General features: G+C 41.1%; 1 long non-coding RNA gene across 1 annotated transcript in view; it reads right to left on the bottom strand.

The window, feature by feature from the left end:
* The window catches only part of LOC140650686 (uncharacterized), a 41,125-nt gene that overhangs the window by 11,766 nt on the left and 4,807 nt on the right, over positions 1-24,552 (bottom strand). The window contains exon 3 of the long non-coding RNA XR_012042138.1: positions 14,164-14,423. This is a non-coding gene — a long non-coding RNA (uncharacterized lncRNA). The remainder of the gene's footprint in view (positions 1-14,163; positions 14,424-24,552) is intronic.

Genomic DNA, 24,552 nt, shown 5'->3' with positions numbered 1-24,552 from the left:
CTTAATAAACATTGCCTGGCTTATCTCTTGGAAACTAAAAAAAGTGATTGATGAGCTTCTGAACTAGTGTTTCATTTGAGCTGAGGTTTTCACTGACTGATAAATACACCAGACTCGCTCTGGCGTTCCAGCTTATCTCAGCTCCACAGGAATAACGTTGCAGAAATGTCTCCTCAGCCTTTAGGAGAAAAAGCAGGAAGATATTTCTGAGGCTTATCAGCCCACACTAGAGTCTGTGCAGCCTTTAAGTCTTACTGCTAATCTTCAGTAAAAACAGATGCAAAAGCTTGCTAATGTTTTTAAGGTTAACTGCAGACCCTTTTCTTCAGCACAGCACCAAAAGCATCCTAATTTGCTTTTCTCAGAATGCTCGTCAGTTCGCCTTTGCTTGGATTTCTTTCCCCTTCTACACTCCAGTGCAGGGGCTGGGCAGCAGAGAGGGAAAATACAGGGAGATGAAACCAGTTCAGGGCCCTACAGTACAGAGTGGGAAAGTATTGAAATGGACTGAACTGGAAGCTGATCTCACTTTGCCCAAATAAAGTTGCTAATTGTCTAATCATTCAGCTCTAACTTCAGTCAGTGCTTTGGGTTTCTTGAGGATCCGCTTCACAAGCATTTAAAACTTTAAAAATAGCATTTAAGGAAATTTATTAAAGGGTTAAATGTGGTAGGAACTCCTTAAGAGTTTTAATATTATATTCTTTACCCAAGGCAATAGACAGCTTCTTCAGAGTCATTCCATTCTAATGTGTAAATGCTGAAAGTAATTAGACTGTGTCCTATGTGTATTAAAGTATTTAGGATAAAAACTTTGGAAAAAGTGACTTTTCACAAGCAGCTGCCAAATATTTTCTAAAAGTTATTGCATTACTAATAATACAAGAAGTTCTAGTTTTTAAAGCAAAGGCTGTTTGAAACATATAATTCCAGAAAAGTATTTTGGTGTGATAAACAATTTTTTAAACTTTTCAGTATGGGAATGGACAATGCAACAGCACCCATTGCAATGTCTGTTGGCCAGAAAATGATGTTAAATAGAAATTTTCATGAGAAGAGTTTACATTTTTGTTAAAAGAGACAATCTATTTTGTTTTGAAGAACTGAAACACGCTTTTTATTTTTAAAACAACAGCCTGAAGTGCTCTGAAGAAATGCTTAGCTGTCATTGCACTTTGAGGAGAAAATATTCCTTCAACTCTGAATATCAAACATGTTTTGTTATAGATGTCTTGTGTGGTGCACTGCATTGCATATTTTGCTGTTACTTCTTAAAAGGCAATAAAGAGAAAGAGACAGCATTTTTCTGTTTCCTTGTCCTTTGTTGCGGAGTAGGCGTACAGACTTTCTAATGCTGTTTTATTTATAGATTTCAAATCCCTCCAAAAGGATCACATGCCCTCTGATGCCTGCAGTAAGCCCACTGGCTGTTTATGACTAGAAAGTTAGTATTCTTATAGAGACTAGGCACAAATGAGAACCAGACCCTACATTACTTCAATCACCGAGGGAGGGTGTCTAAATTAAATGTATGCTATAAAAAGACTTTAGTATTAGTCATGTCTGCTTGATGAAATAAGGCCACGTCTGCTTAATTAAATATTATCAATAGTCTTAAAATATTCAGCTGCCTAATGAAGCCAGTTACCACCTGAACTGTTTATACAGTTGCTTTCTGTGGCTTTTGATCCTCTCCATCCCACATATGCTGTCACTGAAAGGCAGAAGGCGGAGACAAGGGTGCTTGTGAAGCTACCTTTCTTAATCATCACCTGCCAATTTTATCAAAGCATCAGTTAAGCATGGTGTTCAAAAGGCTAATAACAAGGATATCAGTCTCCTTCGAATACCTGCATTTTCACTGCGTATAAAAAGAAACATGTAAACATAAAAATTAGGTACCCTTTTAAATCACAGTGTGCTTTGGCTTGCAGCTCTGTCATGTTAAGACTTGAGGCAGTGCATAAACGTCTCTCTGGCTAATGTAAGAGCTGCCAAATGACCACGGGGATTTTAATTATAGGAAGAAGTAATTGTTCTGGCAAAAAAAGGTTAAGAGGATGTAAATATTGTAATTGTATTTAGTCAAAAGGGGAAAACAGGGCATATAGCTTCTCCTGAGTTCATGGGGGGTCACAACTTTTCTGTGTTTTCGGCCATCTTTGCCCAGTGGAAGGTGCACCTTTACATATTTGCATTTAGACACAAATCCTGGGCGCTCTCTCTGCTTCCCCTGCTTTTCAGTGGAACTGCAGTTTTCTGCACTGAAAAAAGCAAGAAAAAGGGATCCTAGCAAGCGCTCCTGGCATGCAGAGCTCCAGAAGGCAGACTGCAAATAGGCACGGGGATTTAGAGACACAGAGGTCCATCCTCTGCTGCCTGGATTACAAAGGCCCTGCAGTGCCTGCTAGGAGCATGCAGTCTGTGAGGAGTATTTGCACTAGGAATGTTTAGCTTTGACATAAATGTCATAAAATCCATTGAAGTGATTGAACAAAGTTGGACAGGAACTGGGCTGAAATTTAGAGAACAATCCAATATGGCTGAGAAGCTTAGCTGAACAGGTTGGTTGGAATTTTAGTACTTACAAAACTGGCAGCCAAAATTTCCAAAATGGCAATAGATTGTGATCTTCTGCATTTTACTTTATGCTCACAGACAACTTGCCAGCCAGGTCCCCACATTTTTTGCTCACATCCTGCATAACCACCCAGCTCACGTGTACATGCAGAGGAGGTTGGGCAGGGAGAGCAACTCAGATTATTTTGGGTATCCTTTGAAAAGGCGGAACTACCAGAGAAGAGTTAAGTGCAAGAAATGCATGTTTGTCTGAGGGCAAAACTGAATCATAAAGATATCTGAAGTCAGTATGTGTCATGGTCCCGCATCAATGCTTGGGTTTTTCACAACCTGAGAGGGAAGTTGACTTGTTCTCTCCTTTTTTGATTTCCCACTGTCACAGACTGGGACTGTGTAGGGTTATTAACTCACAGGCTCGTACCTTTTACCAGCTAAGCCCAATAGCAATGGTACTGTTAAGTGCTAATCTTAGAATGTCTTACGTACACTGAGAACATCTGTACATTTATCCTAGTAGTATAATGTTTGCATAAATCTTGTCACTGTACTATACACATACATTACACGTGTAGTCTTTATATTTAAAATTGTGCTTGCTTGAATATAAATATCAATGCAAAATGTAATATTTTATATAAACACATATTTTACTGTTGTATATATTGTGAGTATACAGAATTTCTTAGGAGACAGATACCAAATACATTTTTAAAGATGATCTTACTTGGTAAGATGAGAGCTCACTTGAGACACTGAACGGCTTAGGGATCTGGTAATGGGATATAAACCTTTAGACCTCCCTATCACCACTTCAGATCCAGTCAAAACCAGAAGCAATCAAAAACTATCACCGTCCTGACAGTTTGGTGGCCAAGAAGCTACAGACTGCTTGTCTTGGTCCCTACTGGCGTGTCAGAGCTCAGTCCTGCTGGCACACGGCAGACAGAGACACAAAACTAGCATTAGTTTCCCCCGGCTGTCCCTGGCAGGGCAGAGGTTGTCCTCCACGGGACCCTGGTGCCACCCCCCCCGAGTGGTACAGAGTCATCAGCTGCTTCTCCCCTGGGATAGTTTGCTTAATTCCTCCACCTGACCAGGGAGAAGCTACAGTCCCAAAGCTCATTGCCAGCTGCGTGAGCTCTCTTTTCAGATCCTGTGCATACAGGGATAAAGTCATGCTCTTGACAAGAGAGATTATAGTGTGACAAGAGAGAAATAGTGTGGCCAGCAGGAGTAGGGAAGTGATCGTCCCCCTGTACTCAGCACTGGTGAGGCCGCACCTCGAATGCTGTGTTCAGTTTTGGGCCCCTCACTACAAGAGAGACATTGAGGTGCTGGAGCGTGTCCAGAGAAGGGCAACGAAGCTGGTGAAGGGTCTGGAGCACAAGTCTGATGAGGAGCGGCTGAGGGAACTGGGGTTGTTTAGCCTGGAGAAAAAGGAGGCTCAGGGGAGACCTTATCGCTCTCTACAACTGCCTGAAAGGAGGTTGTAGAGAGGTGGGGGTCGGTCTCTTCTCCCAAGTAAAAAGTGATAGGACAAGAGGAAATGGCCTCAAGTTGCGCCAGGGGAGGTTTAGACTGGGTATTAGGAAAATTGTCTTCACTGAAAGGGTTGTTAAGCATTGGAACAGGCTGCCCAGGGAAGTGGTTGGGTCAGCATGCCTGGAGGTATTTAAGAGACATGTAGATGTGGTGCTTAGGGACATGGTTTAGTGGTGGACTTGGCAGTGTTAGGTTAACGGTTGGACTCGATGATCTTAAGGGTCTTTTCCAACCTGAATGATTCTATGATTCACACAAAACATCCTCAAGCATAGCTGCTGCCTACAAAATGTACCTTGATAAGCAAATAAAACATGTAGTGGCACCAAAACATTCCAAGAGCTGAGCCTGTTCTGTGAATAGAGAGAGGGTTTGTCTTGAGGGCTGTCATTACGCTGTCTTTTATGAGCATTAAATTAATCTAATTCCTGAAATGAGACCTTAGCTACCAGCATCATCCTCGAAACTCTTCCTCTCTTATCCTTTTTGGATTAAGCTGTCATTCTCATCATTTGGATCCTTCAGCAAAACAGATGAAAGGCAACAATATGGTAACCTTAAGACTGAAAGATCTTCAGGATTGTCTTCCTTCCATCTGGGTTGGGACCTGTAAACTAAGGTAAGCACAAAAGAAAAAATCTATGGCTCCTATGATAATTAAGGCAAGCACTATCTAGATTCTGTACTTCTGGTTGAAAGAGGGGAAAGGACAACATGTATTCCTGGGCTACCAAAAAGATATTTTTAATACATGGAAGAGTTTTATTGTCATTCATTACCAGCTATCCATATTTGGACCCAACAGAGATGCTGCTGATGTGCCTGGATTAATTGGGTGAGAAGTACTTGCTCAAGAAACTTGATTTACAGTGCTGCCTGGATTGGTGTAGGATACTTGCAAAGAGATTGCAGATGACAGCAGTGTTGTCAGGATACACCTAAGCGGCTGAGGCAATACCCACCTCCATGCAGGAAAGTCACCCAGAGAGAGAAAGATACCCTCTAAAAGAGAGAAAGAAGGTTGCGCCTTGCCCTTATTTGCACTGGTGAAAACTGAAGATCAGTCAGTGACCTTCTTTTCCTTCTTCTGTCATTCACCCCCTCAAACATGCAGAGGCATTTTGATCATTATCACACTTAACTGTAATAGCCATACTGCAAAGATAACACATACAGATACACCTCTGAAGTGGTATGTAAGAGAACGGAATATTCTGGCAACACCTACCAAGCAACCCACACATCGCCTATGCTAGGTTTTGCCTTATGGCAAGGCACCCCATGTAGAAGGGGTGGAAGGGAAGGTCAGGACACATATAGGTTTTCCCTGATATAAGTGACATGGTGTCTGGACCCACATATCCCACAGTACACAGCCTGTCTAAAAGCAACATTGGGCATAGACATGCAAGGGCTGGTGCAGAGGTAATGGTGAGTCAGCACACCCTAAGTCTTACTGCTCCTAAAAATGCAGAGTTAGCAGTGCCTTCTGGGGTACTCTGAAGGTAATCCAATAATGCAGGCATCCTATGGATGAAGCCCTGGTGGTCCCACCATGCATAATTTCCTTCCATCCAGTTACCAGAAAGAACTGTTATTCTTGTTACTGCATTGCCTGCATTTTTATTCATCTCTATGGCATCTGACTGCTTTACCTATGTTGAGACATCCAAACTCTTAATTAGATAGATTAAACAATGACATGATCCCTGCTGCCTGCAGGTTTAGCTGTTAGCTCAAAGACAAAGATTTAATCAGTGAGAATGCCTGAACAAAGAGCTATCATGTAGCTCCTGATGAGTGTTATAGTTGTATGAGCAATCTGCAAAAATTGGCGAAGTTCTGTGCTATGCATGCTCGGTTTTCATCAGCTCTGCCTTTCCCACAACCCTCTTTCCTTCCCAGTTCCTTGTGTTTGTCCTAATTCAACAGGGTTTTTAATCTCGTTTTTATGCTTTACATTAATATATTTTCATTACAGCTTTTTCATAGAATCATAGAATCATTAAGGTTGGAAAAGACCTCTAAGATCATCTAGTCCAACCATCAACACAACACCTCCACGTCTACTAAACCATGTCCTGAAGTGCCACATCTACACTTTTTTTGAACTCCTCCAGGGATGGTGACTCCACCACTTCTCTAGGCAGCCTGTTCTAATGCTTGAACACCCTTTCAGTAAAGAAATTTTTCCTAATATCCAATCTAAACCTCCCCTGGAGCAACTTGAGGCCATTTCCTCTCGTCCTATCCCTAGTTACTTGGGAGAAGAGACCGACACCCACCTCACTACAACCTCCTTTCAGATACTTCCTCCTTTCCAAAGGGCTACTCCTAAAAAAAGAAAAAATTGAAAGAATCTGAATTTTCAGGTGTTATTGTCATCACTTTTCTCATTTTGCCTGTACCTGGACTGCATGGCAGCAAACTAGCTAGATGTCATGATGAGCAAGAAGATCTTCTGCTTAGCTTGAGATTTGGTCACTTGCATGCCAGTTCTTCCAGCTGCCTACTAATGACACAGGTAATTAAACACTCAAGGCATATTAAAATATTATTATATTAATTAGTACAGATTTTCCAGTAGAATATTCTAACCCAATAAAATATGAGCAGTGTCCTGCTGTTCCTACTGACGTATGTTACCTGGTGGAGTCAACGTGTTTGAGCCTGCACTTGTTTATACCTCAGCAATCGAGGGCAATTATTTTGCATCCTGCTCTATAGTGATGTAAAATGGGTATGATGTTTATTGGAATAAAGATTGAGACTGGTTAGACTGAATCTTGCTACAGAAGTTGATTGCTTTTGTTAATATTGCTATCAGATGATTGGTCTGGTTCTTGGAGACATGGACGTGGATCTCTGCTTTTTATTTCCTCCTCCTCCCACATTTCTGTTACATGACACAGCCAGAGCATTATCCAATAAAATCATCTATTTGTGCAAGGGACTGCAGTAGACTTACAAGTACCCAAGCCACATCACATTTAAGTAAAATCAGGATTCTCACCCTCTTCAGACTGAACTACCTCAATGTGCCACAGGACTGGGAAGAACAGTGCCTCTAAGCAATGGCCAGATGTGGCTTGGAAGATTAGAGATGGGCCCAGGATAAAGGCCAGATGTGAATGCTCCCAAACTTTGGCAGAGCCAACCCCTTGCATTCAAGTCCTCCAGCATAAGGAATATAAATCAAGGTTCCTCATTTTCCAAAATGAGGTGTAGTCTGCTGACTTCTCCACTCTTTTAAAATGCTGGTCATTGTCACCTGTGATTAGTTTCACAGAACTCCTACCTTTCATTTTTGGAAAATTTTTGTTAAACAAGAGTGAATATGATTGAAATACCTCAGGATGATTATACTGCGTATCAGAACATGCTGAGTTCTCAATATTTCACTTACTCTTACTGGAGAGCATTCTTGCAGGCACATCACCTTCTGAGAAGTGCTCATGCGGCTCTGCAGCACCAATGGCACTGTGACTGTTAATGGAATTTAATGACTTTGGCACAAAATTATAGGATCTGGCTCTCTGATATTTGCCTTCCTCACCTGGGGGTTCAAGCTAAACATTTAACAAGGGAAACTCACCATCCCTCCTGTCTTCTCTTCACTGATATTAAATTAAAAAGTTTATTTAAGTAGACCAGCATTTGACCTTCCCTGCCACGCTTCTCCCTGTAGTGGGGCTCTGCTGCTGCCCACCTGCTGCACAGTAAGATTGTACTTAGCCGTGATCCCTGGCACACACTGTGTGCTTATGGTTGATGGCTTGCTTGAAGGAGAACAGACCACTAATAAATTGCACAGTCATTACCCTTTATGCATACTTGTTCTAATAGGTGTCGCAGATTCCTGCCTCCTAATAAGGAAAGGAAGTAGAAAAACACATAAATTCTCCCAAGGGAGTCAGACAGCCTGAAGCCACGTTCGACAGCTGTTACTGTTACCATGAACACCAAGAGCAAAACAAGGATTAGAAGGGGAAGGGAAAAAAAAAAAAAAAAAGAAAAAGAAAAAGAAAAGATGCATTGCCAGGGATTTTGGCAAGATTTTCTGGGATAAGGAATGTGTTTTGCACTGCCCCAATCTATAAAAGCTCAGTGCTCCTGCAGCACGTGATGGAATTTGGAGATTAAACAAACATTGGCATTAATTAGTCTAAAAACGAATCATGTCATTTATCCGAAGTTTGCATTTCTGTATCTTGTTGGTTTTTTTAAAACTGTCACTTTAATATCCAGCAGAAAGATTTTGGCATTCAATGGAAGCTTGGATGCTATGGTGTTATTAAATCTAATTCACAAGAGGTTTCAGAAAATGTTTTCACAGGGTTTACCTTTCATCTTCTACCCTCAGCTCTGGTCTTTCTCCTGGGGGCCAGCTAATAGGAATCGAGTGCTTCCCTGGCTGCCCTGGAGCTACGCTGAGTTACACCAGCTAAGCCTCTGTCCCTCCGTATTATAGCTGAGAAATCCAAAGGGGAGATTCATGTCCTTTGTAAAGAGGTGTATTTAGTCTATCCCACTGAGATAGTTTATGGCTTTGGCAGGGAAACTGTTGACAGTGTGTACTGTGAATGTAGTTCAAAGTGAATTTGAAGTCTTGGAGCTGCAGCTCTCCTACGCTTGTTACATTAATGTGTTAAAGCTGCGCAGTATAGGTATATATGTATCTATAGAGTCATACCATCAATTAAACACGCTCACTTGATATGCTACTGAAAGTGGGATTGGGGCACACCACAGGCTGCTGCTGCCTTTTGGAGCAAGGCACAAAACCAAGGCCATAGCATAGCTGAGCACTAAGGCACCCATGGCACATGTCACAAGCTTGCTGGTCTCAGCACCCTGGCCAAATTCCAGTTTGTGCAATTGCTATCCATCTACTTAAAATGTGCTCCCCCATAGTTTCAAGTAGATGCAGTATTCCTTGCTCTTGACTTAAACCATGGAGGGGCATTGCTCTGCTGTATTGAATGTCTGGTGCTTTTAATTCTCATGCTGGCTAACTTCAGGCGCAGCCAAAATGATTTTTATTTTTCAGGCCAAGAGTTATGTCTGCTCTCATCAGAAGACCAAAGTTACAACAGATTCCAAAAGTAGGAACAACTGAGGGTGAGAGTGCATATTCTCACAGGACAATCCACTGGACGGGCTCAGGGGAGATTTTGCTTCTAGCATCACATGATTTCTATGTTTTTCCATGTGTCCGCAGCTTCCCCCTGCTCCCTTGCCTTGTGACCCTCCTTGAACATGAATATGGGGGGTGGATGGTCTGTGGATGCTGACAACTCCCCCATCCCATTCAGAGACATATTTCCATCCCACTTCTGGATTTGGCCTCCTATACACAACCACAAATCTTGCACACTCAATTAATCAAAACACTGTGTGCCTGAAGTCTATTCCGATGGAAGCATCAGGCCAAGAGATGATATCTCTGTTTAGAGCGGAGTAAAGCAGTGGGTAACTTAAACACTGAGTATTAATACTGGCTGAAAGCTTAAAAAGACCGTATAGTAATTCCTACCTGAGTTTAAAATAGGATTAAAAAAAAAAATCCACAAAGGAACTTTGTGATAGCAATTATCAAAACATACTTTTCTAAACGTATTTGTGACAAATTAGAGTAACCAGTAATACTGCTTAATATTCTAAACCAGTTTTAGTCACTGTCCCATGTCAGTCTTAACACAAACTAAAAATATGCTACTTATTGAGCTGGAAGAAGGTTTTGATTTACAATTATGCCTTGATGGATTACCTGAAAGCGCAACCTTCAGGCAAACTGTGATTAACTTGACCAAAGACATCTGGGAGAGCCATCTATGGCCTAAAATTATGACCTTGGTATTCTGGGCTGAAACTAGACACCATTTAAATTGCAGTGCTGAAAAACTCTTCTACAGAGGCCTTTGTTTAGGAGGCCAACAGGTTTTTCAGCTTCAGCAGTTCAGCAGAAACACCTCCTGTGAAGTTACAGGGGGGAAAGAAAGTACTTCCTATTTTTTTGCAGCCATTAGTTTAAAAACAAAACTCCAAACACTCCCAGATTGTATGAATAAAGAAGCAAAACCAATTAATAACCTAATGATTAGCAAATGCTGTAGACATAGGTTTGGATTTCACTTAGCAAGATTTATGGAGTTAAATATAAAAGTATGAGTCTTGAAAGCCATGTGCTCATAATTAGCTCAAGTTTTACCCCTGGATACTGTAAAATCACAACACGCTGTCAGAGCCCATTTTCTGATCCTGTTATCAGCATGGAATAAAGTTTTCCACTAAATGCAAAACAGATTTACAGGTGCTAAAACAGCTATTTTATCAGTGGGAAACAGGCTACCTTTTGTTCTCTAAAAAGGCATTTCATGATTTTACATTGGTCAATTGATCATACGACAAAGGCAAACAAAACAATTTTGGTCATCTACTGAAACTGAAGAAGATACAAGAAACACAAGGAAAGTGACTGCCTGTCCGAATGTAGGATATGCAGTCTTGCATATTGTCACCTACTGTAAAATAAAAAAACAAGAACAAGATCAAAGCAATGCCATTGCCTTCTTATTGCTGAGTATGCTATATAAATCCTCAGAGTTCCTACAGGCAAACTCAAAGGATAACTGTGTTCCAGGCAGCTGTGAACACTGGAAATTAAATTATTCCATTAAAAAGAAGTTCTGCAAAGATAGCAGTCCTGCCATGAGCCATGATGTGAAGGGACTCCTCTTGGACCAGCTCCAAAAGGGAGGAGATATCTGTACCCCAGCTATTGCATTCCCATCCCACAGCGAGGAGCACACTCCCCGGGCTGGGAGGACAAGTGCCCTTCCCAGGGGAAGGAGCTGAATGGAGGAAATAATGGAGGTGAACGGCTTCTTGCTTGTTCGCAGGCTGGCACCCAGTATGGGGCAGAGAGCCTCTAAGGAGCGCTCTGAGTGGTTTGGGAATAGGGGGGCTGAACTGTTTTTAACAACAGCTGCTTCAGAGTTTGGTGATGGTGGAGCAACCATCTGCTCAAGAAGAAGGAACACCCCTTGGCTTCCTGCAGCATGAATGGTTTAACATGATGGTTGATAGAAACTTTATTTTAGAGACTGTCTGAATACTAGGCCTAGACATGCATGAACCTGAACTCCGGAGCTATTTGCTAAGCAGATTGCAAGAAGTTATTTATAACTTTTTAACTCCTAAGGGTTTAGATGGAGGTTTTGAAGGCACTCTAAGGGATTCAATGCATTTCTTCCTCTGAAACGTCCCAGCCAACTCAAAAAAATCATGACCCAACTTTGTACCCAAGACAAAAAGTGTGAAAGTACAGAAAGCAGGAGCCTCATGCAGAAACAATACAAAGCACTATGTAAACATTCAGTCTTGCTTTACAGCCTTTGCAAAAGCAGAAGAATTAAAGAACAGAAGAACAGTTATGTTGAGTCACAGGGAGGCCCCATCTGTCCCTCTAGCATATCACCCAGTTTCCTAAAAAGCAAAACTTATGGAAACAAGGTGATCCTTCCTCTGCCATAACCTCAAGGCTTCCAAAACTCAGTGAGAGGGCAGCTTTCTGAAGTGGAGATTGTTTAGTGGCCGCCAATTCATCTGTCCTCTATGTTTATCATTTTAACTCTCTGCTGGTTGAGTCTGCGTTGCCTGAAAAACAACCTCTTATTCAACTGAAGCCTGCTGTGTGGCAATTCCTCTAGGTGCTCAGTAGTTATATTATTATGAAAAAGACTCCACAGGAATTTCCTTCTTCCCCCTGCCTTCTTTATTGCAGGAATAGGGAAGACAAGCATAAGGTAAAGGGCCTGGTAGCATTTCCTTCAGCAGCAGATGGGATGTTTCAAACTTGTCAGGTCTCTGTTCAAGGGCCATTACATCTTCTAAAGATGGACTGCTATAAAAGGACTTCAGAGATCATTAAGACTGCTACTGATGCTATCTGAGATGGTTTACAAGTAGGTGTACAAGATGGTCCTTTCCTGGTCAAATGGAAGGTAATGTAATGAACACAGTACACCACTTCCACACAGTGTTCCAGATCTGAGAACAAACTTTTCTTGGCAGCATTTATACAAATACTGCACTGTGGTGGTGTCTGTCAGCACCTTTGCTCTAAAACATCAAATCAAAGGAAACAAAGAATGAAAGAGCCCTGTATTGACTATTGGTCCAGCCCAGCTAGGAGAAACTTCTATCAAAACATTGACACAGACTTCATTTGCAGATGAACTCACAGGCTCATATACATAAGTGAAGGGAACCTGTGAGATCCTGAGACCTCTGAAAAAGCTAGAAGGTGCACTGTTATAAGTCAGCTTTCAAAACTTTGATCCACCTTGTTTTCTTGAGGGAGTCAAAAAACAGGAGCCAAAGCCTTTGACCTGACTGACAAAATTATGACACCTGGAATTGACATTGTGTCCTTCTTCATGGGCTAGACAGCAGATACATAAGGCCTCAGGTTCCAGTGAAATCTTGCATCCCCCTGTATTCAATGCCATATCATTCTTCTTTTGGGTTGACTCAGAATCAACAGAACTTTTGTCCCTCTGTTTCCCCCGGCCCAAGAAACCATTTCTGAAGAGTGAACTTCAAAGCGCTTGGCCATTTGTCAGAAATTACCACAAAACTACAAAGAAATAACCCAACAGTAAATCAAAAATCTGAGAGAGAAACCTCTTGCAAGGACTACAAAGGAAGAAAAAAACAAATGGCATGGAGAGTTGATTATAACACCAGCAGTTTGCCACGGCAAAGGAGAAACTGATACCAGATGCTGCTGGGAGCCCTTTCATTACCTTGTGCAAGACCTGCAGAGCCGTGAAGGGGCCCCGTGCAGCACTACCTCTCTATCTGGGATAAATGTGCGGCACTTGGGCACAGTGATTCATGCTTGAAAGACATCTGCAGAGCCAATTATTATTTTATTTGAATGATGAATTCGGAGACTGATCCCTTGTAAGTTTGCTGCATCCTTTCATCATCTCCCAGCAAGTCTTCTAAAGTTAGCCTGTCTTGAAAAATTACGCTGTTATGTCAGGGCTTTTTAATCAGCATTACTATTTAAACAAGTGAAAGTAACAGATGAAAAATTAATCAAAAATTGTTTAATATTGGACGCAAGTGTTGCCAGACCTTATGGCCCTTGGCATGTACTTTCTCGCTTTTTACATCCTCATCTTTGCCTGGCTCTTTAAAACTTATTTTTAATCTGACTGACTATTTGGTAATTTGGGAAGAATAGCAAGTAACACAGCCATTTTCTTCCATTCTTCTAGAAAGGAAGGTCAGCTAGAAACTGGATGGTTTATGTTTAGGCAGTATTTTCTGCAATGTTACTCACTCACTCAGATTGCGTCAGATGAAGAAAATGTACAGTGCACTAAGGGAAGGAGGCATTTTTGTTCTGATCTGATTTTTTTTATTAGCATAATTACAGAGAGTTGTACTCAGCATCTGCTTAAAGCTCTAAGTGTACTGCATGCCAAAACCATGAGAGAGGGCTGGAAAAAAAATTGCCATGATATTGTCTTAAAAGTAATACGTTGGTGTTTGTTTTTTTTTTTTAATTAAGTCCCTTTTCAGTTGCCTTGTGGTTTCTGAGCTTTTCAGGTTCACTTGCTTTGTGTTTCCACGGTTTTCTCTGCAACCATGAGGGATACAAATGCTCTTTTCCTAACAAGTGAAAGCAGAGATTATATGGACTCACTAGAGTCTGGCAGCTGAGGTTTTTAGCAAAAGCGTGTCAAATGTAACGGCTGTTGTAATAAAACTGCTAAAACTGCCAATACTGAAGCTGAGAATCAGGCAAAGGACGGACATGCAAAGAAACAGCAGCAGCAAGCTGCAGCAAGCCAGGGGATAGACAGTGGGGACGTTATGAGCAGAACTAGTAACTCGAGAAGGCAAATGTTATCAGCGTTAACGATTTGTATAATTTTGGGAGACACTTGGCAGCCTTTGTGGAAACGTGAAGGCTACAGCAGCTCCCTGGAGTACATGGGTAGGTTTCCTCCACTGAATACATACCTCATGTGCGGTGCTCTTCTGAAAAAATTACCACATTAAAGGCTGCTGAACATTTTCAAAACCTCCTGATTATTGTGCTGTTAACTTCCTGCGTGAAAGGGACAAAGACAGGACAGCATCAGTGATGCTGGTGCCGCTGTACCCCAGGAATGCTCTAGCCCTTGCCAGACTCCCAGGTAGGTTCAGTTTCACTGAGTGGCTGAAGGTGGTATGGTGCCATAATTTAACTGGGTTTGACAAAGGAAGCTCCATCTCCAAGTCTGCAAGGAAAGGAGAGGTTACCTTATTCATCAGGAAGAGGCATACTGACTTGCCCTACATCAAGGAACCTGGTTAAAGCAGTACAAACCTGTGGAATTTATTATTGAGCGAGCCTTCATATTGGAGTGAGAAAAAGAGAAAAATTAAAAAGAATACTTTCTGAGCTTATCACAGTTTCTGCACTACGTTGGTCATTGTTTCTGCGTAATAACTTCTCAGAAAACAAAATGACATCTCTGCAACACTGGGCATGTCAAGTATAATACTACCAACATAAAGTATGGTGAATGTTTCCTTTACTATTTCTACCTTATCTTGTTGTCATATTTCTTCTCATATTCATACTCATTAAATACATAGAAAATAAAAGAAAATGCTTCCCACTTTGCCACTTTGGTTGCAAAGCCATCTTCCTATCCATTCATACACATTGTGAGGGTTGTCTTAACATATCTTTGGATCAAGTCACACAGACCAAGCCAGAAACAGTTATAAATGGTGCTATAAATGTGACCAAAAGCCAGAGGAATGAAATGTAACACTCAGGGTTTCTACAGTACTTAAGCAAATACATTCTCATTCCTTTTGGGCAAGGAAACACTTCTTGCTTCTTTTTGTACAGTACCTAACACATGGTACTTGTGTCAGGGACCTAGTCTTAGTTGTACTTTGGATACCCCCATAGCACAAATGATGAATAACAATTAGCTTTTGTGGCTGCTTTCCTCAGTGAGAAGCATGTGAAAACAGATCAAAAGTCTCATAAATAGCTAGAGGAATTTGTTCTTTTGACCAAAACAGAAAGCAAACCCCAAGCAAATATTAGCTTTCTACTACATTTTTCTCCCACCTAATTGCAAAACTAAATCAAGCTATAGAAAAATATTTTTCATTTTTCTTCTTGGGAATTGTTTACAATACTGAGGAAAAACAATGGGGTTTTTACTGCTGCTGAAAAATCACCAGCCTCCTTCTGAGCCTTCTATTACTTAAGCAAGGATCTAGGTCCAGAAAACTTCACATATTTGTAGCTGAATCAGCTGCACAGTGTAACATGGAAAAGCAGCACTGAAGCCGATGGAATTTGCCTGGATTTCTGTTGGTGGAACTGACAGCAAAATATGGCCTTTGTGATGACATACCTTCAAAGTTAGGAACCACGCAAACTACATAACTGCTGTAAACAGTTATGTTTCTCATGACCCCTTTTTAAAAGGAAGGAAAACAATAGTAAAAATATAGTAGCAATACTAGAGTGAAATTTTTCACCCATACTGAGTGGTTTTTGGGGTTTTTTTGTTGTTGTTTTTTACACCATGGAACAATGTCATTTAGGAAGTGGTCAAGAAAATGGTGGCTCGAGTCTCTTAAAAGAAGTTTGCCCACCAGAGATAAAAAGAAAATCTTGATAGAAAAATGAGTGAAAGGATACTATCATCCCAAAGCCAGAGGTTTTCATTACACCTGACAGCAACTTCCATGTAATTGTCAGATCATGGTCTGAGCCCACTGAAAATCTTTGGCTTCCATGTCACCTTGTGGCAAAGAGGTCAACAGTTTAAATATGAGTTTTCTGAGAGAGGACTTCCTTCAGTTCATTTCAAAGCTCCTGCCTGAAAATTTAATTTAGTTTTTTCACAGTGAGAGTTAAGGAGGTGCATTTTGTTATTTTCACCCTCTTTGTCCCTTGTGATTTTTTAAAAATCTCCGTCATATCTCCCTTTCATCCAAGTTTATTTTTGCTCTTTCCTCATGGAATATTTCTTGTACTTCCATCAACCATTCTGCCTTTTTCTTTGCCTTTGCAAATGGGGCGATTTTTTTTTAAAGTGGCGTAACCAGAACCAAAGGTGGTACTCAAGAGATGGGTGTACCAGGCCTATGTTCAGTGACATAATGATATTTTCTAGTTTGTTGCTTATTCTTTTCCTAACAGTTCTTAGTATTTTCCTTACTGCTTTGGACCAAATATGAACACATGCACCTATCTTTTACTTTAAGACATCCCACCCAAGCGCAAAGCTGAGTCACCATTACAGGAGAATACCAACTGAATTAATTCAACTTCAGACAAGGATAAGCAAGGGTTAATGTTTTATAGCATGATTTTCAAAAACTCAAATGATAAAAGAGTGGTATGAAAGAATACTGTAAACAAGCTCAAGAAATATTTACAATACAATGATAAAAGATATGCTATAGTGAAAATATTTTTTTTTTCAAATATAGTGCTTACTATAGTGTACCACAAATCCACAGATAAGACATTCAATGATATCTGAACTCAATATTAATAGAAAACAATAGGAAGAAAGAAAAGAAAGTAAACAAAATATAAATGTTTGGGGAAAACATTTGAAAATCTGCAGAAATACTTGAGGCAGCCAGGTAGTTTGAAGGTAGTATCTGTTGAAAACATACTAAAATATACTAAAAATATCCAAAGCCTAAGAGAGAAAAAAATTGTCGAAGATTGAATACTGGGATAAAAAAAGAAGCTTTTTCCAACAAGCCCACTGGAAAAATACCACAAGAGGCAGAAGATTCTCTTTAAGCAATGAAAGTAATCCATAAACAGGGGGAAAGGTGTTTGTTGAACAAACTTGAGCACGGCCTTGTTGTGCTGATGGAGTTTTGGGTGCTCCGAACAAGAGACTGCAGTCCCCAACAGGCTGGGAACCAGGAGTTTCCATAGTATCTATAATAGCTGCTACTGGGTACCTTGGAAAACTAAAGTGTGCTGTTGGACGTATTTGGCTCGGATAATGAAAGCAGACACAAGTATTCAGACAGGCCCATCTCCAATGGAAATTATGCTGCATTACCAGCACAGACATGGGGGCTATGTCTTGCTCTTTATGTAAATTCCTGCATGATAATCAGGGATTTTATTCGTTTGTCGTGGGTTCCAGGTCTTCACCTACAAAATGGGGTAAGGTTTCTTCCCTCTCAGGTGTAGGCATTTATGGTGGCAAGGGGTGTACTGAAGCTATTCTGGTAATTGTAATGGAAGATTCTTTGGTCCAACTTTTGCACCTATTCAAACTGGCCTGTGACTCTCCCACTGCCTGGCAAATATAAAATGAAAGTTGGCAGAAGACTAAAACAAAATCAGTCCAAAGGCAAGAAGCCAAATAACCACTTGGCTGTACACTGAAAGTTAGAGCATGCCTAATGTCCCCAAAGTTTCGCAACAATTATCTGTTCTTTCCTAGAAGCAGTTGGCTAGTTAACTCAAGAGAAGAAAAAACTGAGGCTTGAATAGAGAGCCACCAAGCACAAAGCAACACTATGGAAGAAAAGTGAAGAAAATCTAAAAACAATGGGAAAATTCCCTTTTGTTAGTGAAATGGTGAGAGAATCGCAACTAAAGCTTTTAATACTCAAAAATCAAGGGGAAACAAGCTTGGCGAAACAAGCTTGGCAAAACAAGCTTTCCAGTAAAAGAAGTCTAAAAAGTCAAGACGCTGTGGCAACATATAACATTGAATTCTCTTCTTGCACAGATACCCCCAATTATTCTTCAGTATAGGCTGTGGAAGTGCACCTGAGCACATAAAGTTTCCCTCTCAGTCCACTAACTAAGCTACCAAGCACTTGCTTCTTCTATGGACGTTGTTTGAATTTTGTAATCCAAACAGTTTCAAAGTAAGTTTTCTGAAAAATGGAAGCACTGAGGATACCTACTTAAATGTATACATTAAAACAAACACTTTTCTCATATCACTGTCTTTGTCCTGTACTGTTTCACAGTCATGTGCTTATATCCCCCACAGAAAAGTTCCAGTTTAATCAGAGTACAACTGTCTCTGAGGGCATTTTTATCCTTTCTTTTTCATATAAGCCATAGGTTATGACAGCTGGGACACCTTTGGAGTTCAGAAAAAAGCATCCTCCCAGATTAAAAGAGAACTAGGAGTCAATTCTAAGAATTGGTTAGCTGAACCATTTTAATTAAAAAAAAAAAAAAATTCAATAAGAGAGAGATTGTTGATCTTAGCGGAAACTTTGCAGTCGGACTAAAATAGGACATAAGGTTGCCTGATGTTAGTGTAGAATCATTCCCCAGTACTCAAAATAAAAGTAAGCTGTAAAACTAGTTACTAACCCTGTTAGGGCATACGGCTTTGTAATGAAGATGTCACAGGAGAGGTAGCATGAGAATGACATGAACTTCTTATCCCTTACAACAGCTTAGGCTGACAGAAGATGACTACGTTTGTTGGAGGAACGTGAAGGAGGGGGAACACAAGGTCTGAAGGCACCACTAGGTGGGCAGGAAAGAAATGCACAGGGAAAACTCCCATACGGTGCTCTTTGGCATCTTCTCAGTCCACAGGTCAGCAAGTTTGATCACTGCAATGAAGATCAGGAAATATGAAGACATATTTTAATAAGGGTAAATGCAGCTCCATTATCTTCTGTGATACGAGGAAGCAGCTGTGCAAAGATAGGATGGGAGAGGACTGGCCAAACAGCAGTAGAGCAGAAAAGAAGCTGAGCGTTACAGTGAATGTGAGTCACCACAGCCATAAAGCTCTGAAGAGAGGATTTTGCAGTCCAGGCATGGTGAAGATCACTAAGAGATAGTTTGAGGGACAATGGCTAGAAGTCTAGAAAATACTAACTGCAAAGGAAGACTGAAGCAAGGGGGAGTGTTAACTCTAAAGAAGAGGTGGCTACACTAGTTAATGTATTCTTAAAATATGTAAAAGGAAACTATAACCATGAAGGGAATACGTTTTTTTTCCATGTCCACTGGGCCTAAGTTACACCAAGGGTGTATTAAGTGGTTTGGAGGAAATGCTTTCTACCAGTAAGGCTATAAAGCACTGCAGTAGTGTGTACCAATGGGTGTGGAAATATCGTTATTGCAGGTTTCTGAAACCAGGTTGAGCAAGCATCTGGCTGCAGTGACGGGGAGCATTGCTGACCCTGCCTTCAGGCAAGGTACAGACTAGATGACCACTCAGGATCCACCCACAGAAATCCCTTCTCTGTTTTGTTTAAAGGAGCACCAATCTTTTCCCCATCTTATTTTATCTTTTCTCTAAATGAAGTTACTCTGCTTCACAGGAGTCTTCTCTACTCTTGAAGTGAATCCAGGTAGAAAGGGCAGAATTGTCCATGAAATATCCTTTCAAAAACTGTTATAGCGAGGATACCAAGGCCACAGGCAGGACAAGGTGCAGGCAGTAATAACCCCAAAGATTGGGGTGAACAAACACCGCGACTGACCACAGGCAAGGCATCTTGGGCATGTTTGGCAACAGCCTGAGCACAGATTTCACGGTGAAGCTTTATCCCAACTGTGTTATTTCACAGCAGACTCCATTCACATGTATCTTTGCTACGGAAATTTTCTTTGAACTTTAGATGGCGGCCCAGTCATCAGTTGGTGAAAGTTAGTGCTAGTCTCTGGGCTTAAAAAGAGGCAGATTTATTTATACAGTCTGCAGGTTTGGCTCCATAATTTTTTCTCAGCAACTGAGAAAATAATTTTACTTGGTCTTGTCAGAGGTATTTGGTGAATTACTGTTGGTAAATAAGTGTTATTTTTGAAAGTGAGCGTGTTAACGAGGCAGGAAAGCCTCTGGAGACAGGGAAACACTAACACCATGAGCTGTTCCTAGTTTCTAATGACTCACTGATGCTTCACCTGAAAATCTGGCCTGAAAATAACTTGTTCCAGTACTGAGTGATGCAGGCTACTTCTGAAGGAGCTGAAGTAAATGCTCCAGGGCTGCAAGGACAAGTGGGGAAAAAACCATCAACATTTCAGGGAAAATCTCAGCAAAACAAGCATTAGGTTTCTGGAAGTATTTTAATCACCTTTTCTATTTAACACAGTTGGGAAAATAATGCTGTTTTATGAGCTTTTATCTCCCCCCTCCAAAGTGTCATTTATTGCTTTTGGGGCTTTTTGTCCCTCTTTTTTTCAAACATACTTTATATGCCTGCCAGTAAAGGGGGAATATTATACCCTGGAATCTTCCTGTATACGTTAAAACAGTGCTTGGCAAAACGGTACTGGAATAACAAGTAACAGCTTTCTTCAGATAGGGTCAATCGATTCCAGGGGAGGCTATTTACTGGATTATATACAGTCCTCTTGGAAGAAGAAAATCTCTCAAGTGCTCCCAGTTTGACAAACATTTTTTCCATCATCTGGTTAGAATTTTTGTGCCAGTTAGCTTGCAGCCGTGCTATTTCCTCTGCATGTGTTCTGCAAACCGTGGGGAGGATACACTCGTTATTTTGAAGGAGTCAGGAGTGAGATGCAATTATGGGGGCCTAAGCACACAAGAGATAAAATCTCCTTCCTGCCAGCCAACATAGAGGGCAGTCTGTCTGTGCTCAGAGGCAGCTGATCAGATCTGAGCCCGAGTATTTGAAAAAAAAGCCTCAGCAGCCTATGAGCCCCATTTGTTTATTTAGAAAGAAGCCATTGTATCATTTGGCTATTCTAACGAGGCCTGCAAAGCAAGTGCTGCCTTCAATATGATGAATTTCAAACACATCCAGCCTGTGTTCAAGTGAAGTGGCTTCATATTGTGCTGCCTCTTGACATGTATCAAATCTTGTGCAAGCTTGCCAAGGTCTTTCAAACGTACTTTTGACATTTCAGTGCAGTTTATACCTAGACTTCAAATGAGAGGTATGTTTGAATGAGGGCAATTTTTGGTAATTTGCCTGAATTCTGCCTTTATGCTTTCTTTGGCCTAATCTGTTTAATTGAGATCTGTTGGCTGGCTGGCTGCCAGTATTAGCAGAGCATGTGGGTAGCAGATTGGTTTACCTATGTACTGAGAAAGACCTTTTTTTTCACACTCTTAGAGTTGGACTTCATGTTAAGCTAGCATCGGTTCAACAAAATCTCACCAAAACTGAGTATTCACCATTTGCCTCTCAATATGTTTAATTTTTCAACATGTAGATGTGGCAGATAACTTTTTAAAATTATTTATTTAGTAAAGCCTATGTCAGTGTCTGACTTAGTGCAGTATTTAGTTTCCATCCTTAAGACCAGAGAAATCAACAGTGACATTTTCTCTTACTAGGGTATTGAAGAACTAAGTGTGCAGTGGGAGAACTATGGGGCCCTCGACCACCTTGATTACAAAGTCACATCAGCTTATGTGAAAGTTTTCAATGCATTTTAACACTCTGGCAAGTTTGGAGAACCTATAAAACTCCTTCCTTGTGATACTGAATGCTGAATTTCTTCAAGGACCTACTTTACAACTAATTTTAAACTCTAAGCTAAATGATTTATTCTGAATCTCTGAGGAAGATGCTTTTGTGAACATGGAAGCTTCCATTTGGGAGCAAAGATGTTGACTTCATCCCATCTGACAAAGGGGTTTGAATCCTGTCAGTGCAGAACTTCGAGCATGGGAAATGCCTCCATTTCATTCAAAAGTTTCTGAAATCAGCTGGTCTCCAGGACATGTCTCACCCATTCTTTTGAGATAAACACTACTGGAAAAATGCTATTGGAAAGGAAGATGGGGGAAAAGAATGTTTGACCCTGACACACACACAGATGCTCGTTGCCTGCTGACCCTTCCAAAGCAGCATCCTCAAGCCCTCCTGCCCTCTCTTATGTGACTAGTCAACACCTCTAAATATTGCACATTACTTACCAAGGCATTGGGAATAATAATACAGGCACTGTTTGGCCTGCAAATTTAGCATGTGCCTTGAAAAAACAGCCTGTCAGAAAACTGAGCAAGAACCTAACCTCTCCATGTCACAAGGAATGCAAACCTCTATAGGCAGATATGCAAACAGCAATACTATGCTTCTTTAAAGGACTCGGTATTAATTGGCTCTAACCTCTATATGAATAGAAATTCTCAAAGAATCCAGTCTATATTGAAGAGGAAGATGGAAAATCTAGTGGCCTAATGAAGAAACTGAATCCTCACTCTAAGCAAAATGAACTCATCCCCGTGAATATGTCCACCCCCTTGCTTCTATATTCTGTATTTCTACAGTGCCAGGGTGGGGCAAACCAGCTCAGTTAGAACAAGCAGGGCTTGCTCCCTCTTACCCATCCCACCGCCACCTCCCAGTCCTCCAAGCTGAGCTGGACCCAGGTATCCATGACCCTAGAAACACTGAGCTAACATCTGCCTGCCAGCTTTCCCAGCAGGAACTGCTCCCAGTCTTACCCCACCTTCGGCTGCAAAGCTTTTAGCAAGGCTCTGGAGAGGATGACATCACAGGAAGCCTTAAACCTCCCTCTGACCTAAGCCCGGACATTCAAAGTTGGCTGCAGCGAAAATCTGAAAGAAGACTGCAGCTGATTGCTGGTGCTGGGGTCAGATGGCATCACCTTCCCTTTTTACAGGAAATGCACATTTCTGTCTCTCCATGGCACTGGGTCCCAAACCGAGGGAGCACGTGTGTCACTGTTAACACCCAGGACCATTCCTTCCCTGTGCTGTTTCCCTTGGAAACGTTACCAGCATGACTGTGCTCCTGATGGGCATTCCCCACTGCCTAGGAGCCGAGCAGGAAGCTGCAGCCTGTGGTTTCTGAGCTCATTGTCAAAATGTTTATAGGGATATCACCAGAAAGGGCAAAAATCAACCTAAATTTCAACTCTGTGTCACCCAGGCAAAATGGACAGGACTGTGTGGCAAGGCAGCATCTGACCTTCCTTCCAACATCCACCTGTCTAGATGGACAATGTTAGCTCAACACTCTCTTCCTACAGCCATTTAATGGTTTTTATACTTGTGTTTTCCTGTTGCCATTAGAGAAAACATTGGTGTTTGCTGGTAGGGCTAACTATTCCCCCATGTAACAGTTCACCCATAAACATAGGTGTGAAATCACAGAAAACCACATTTTTGGACTTAACAAATACAGTGGGACTGGCTGTTATTTTTCCTTAGTCGGTGCATTTCATGTTCAAAACAATTTATAAACGTAAACCCTTTCAACTCAATTGTGAAATACAAGACCTCTATTCATGACCTCATTTCATCAGAGAAGAAGCTAGGCAAAGACGATGTGCCTGAAATGCTCACAGAAGGAGTCATGGTAAGTGTGACAATGAGAAGACTGTCCTAAAACCTCTTCTTCCTATGCTCTGGGTATTAGGCAATGCTTCCCATTGCCCCAAATGGGCCTATAGGTAGTGAATGTCATCAAGAACCTTTTGCAAATTAACCCACAGTACGAATGAAGACAATGTTGTTTTCTGATTACATCACTTTAGTAAAAAATCCCTCTTCAGCCTGGAAAGACTACTTCCAACAACAATAATAACCCAGAATAATTTCTACCACTGTAAAGTGGATACCAAATGTTTGCCAAAAGTTCAACATTTCTTTCATTCCGAGTGCTCAGCTATTTCAACTAGCCTTTGGAAAACTGCATATTTAATAGGAAAATGCCATAAACTGGGATTTCAATAACTAAATGAGGCACAGGAATAAAGAATACATAGCTCCGAGATTAGTCAGAGAACCAAAAATTTTGAACGGCTTGATGAACATGGCTCCTTGAAAGGCTTAGGAGAGCCTATTGATGTAAATTAATTACACACATGCGTAAATCAGAGCAATCTGATGAGCCCACCAGCAGCCAAGTAGCAGGAAAGCTGCCTGGGTACAAGTACATGACCACATACATCATATTGGAAAGGAGGAGACTGAGATTAGGGTTAGCAGCAAAGGAGGCTGGCATCGCAGCAGAGTTGTCTGTGAGCAAGGAGGTCAGGCTGAATGAGAGGTGGGTGGCTGTGTAGATATGGGTAGAAAGAAATGGGAAAACAATCAAAGCTAGACTCTGAGAGAGAACCAAGCACAGAAATTCAGCAAAAAATGCTGGTTTATATTTTGTTTTCACACTTGGAACCATACAGGGTTACAAGGAGAAATATGACTTAGGACTTCAAGGAAAGTGAGAGTAAACAAATTTCAGTTCTGCACTTTGTGTGGCTCATGACCACCTCAAACAGCACTGCAGGCCAAAAGTGCCACACATTGGAAAAGAAACCATGCTGTGTTGTACTCCCAATGATTTTCTCCATGAGTAGATCAGAAATTCACTTGCAGATTTTGCAAACTCTAGACTTCTTTTGAACGTGGATCCTTTCCCTTGCTCTGCTTT

Source organism: Ciconia boyciana, chromosome 4 (genome assembly GCF_034638445.1).
Source record: "Ciconia boyciana chromosome 4, ASM3463844v1, whole genome shotgun sequence".
In the NCBI taxonomy this organism is placed as follows: Eukaryota; Metazoa; Chordata; class Aves; order Ciconiiformes; family Ciconiidae; genus Ciconia; species Ciconia boyciana.
Note: the sequence above shows the minus strand (reverse complement) of the source record. Positions and strands in the feature narration are given on the sequence as shown.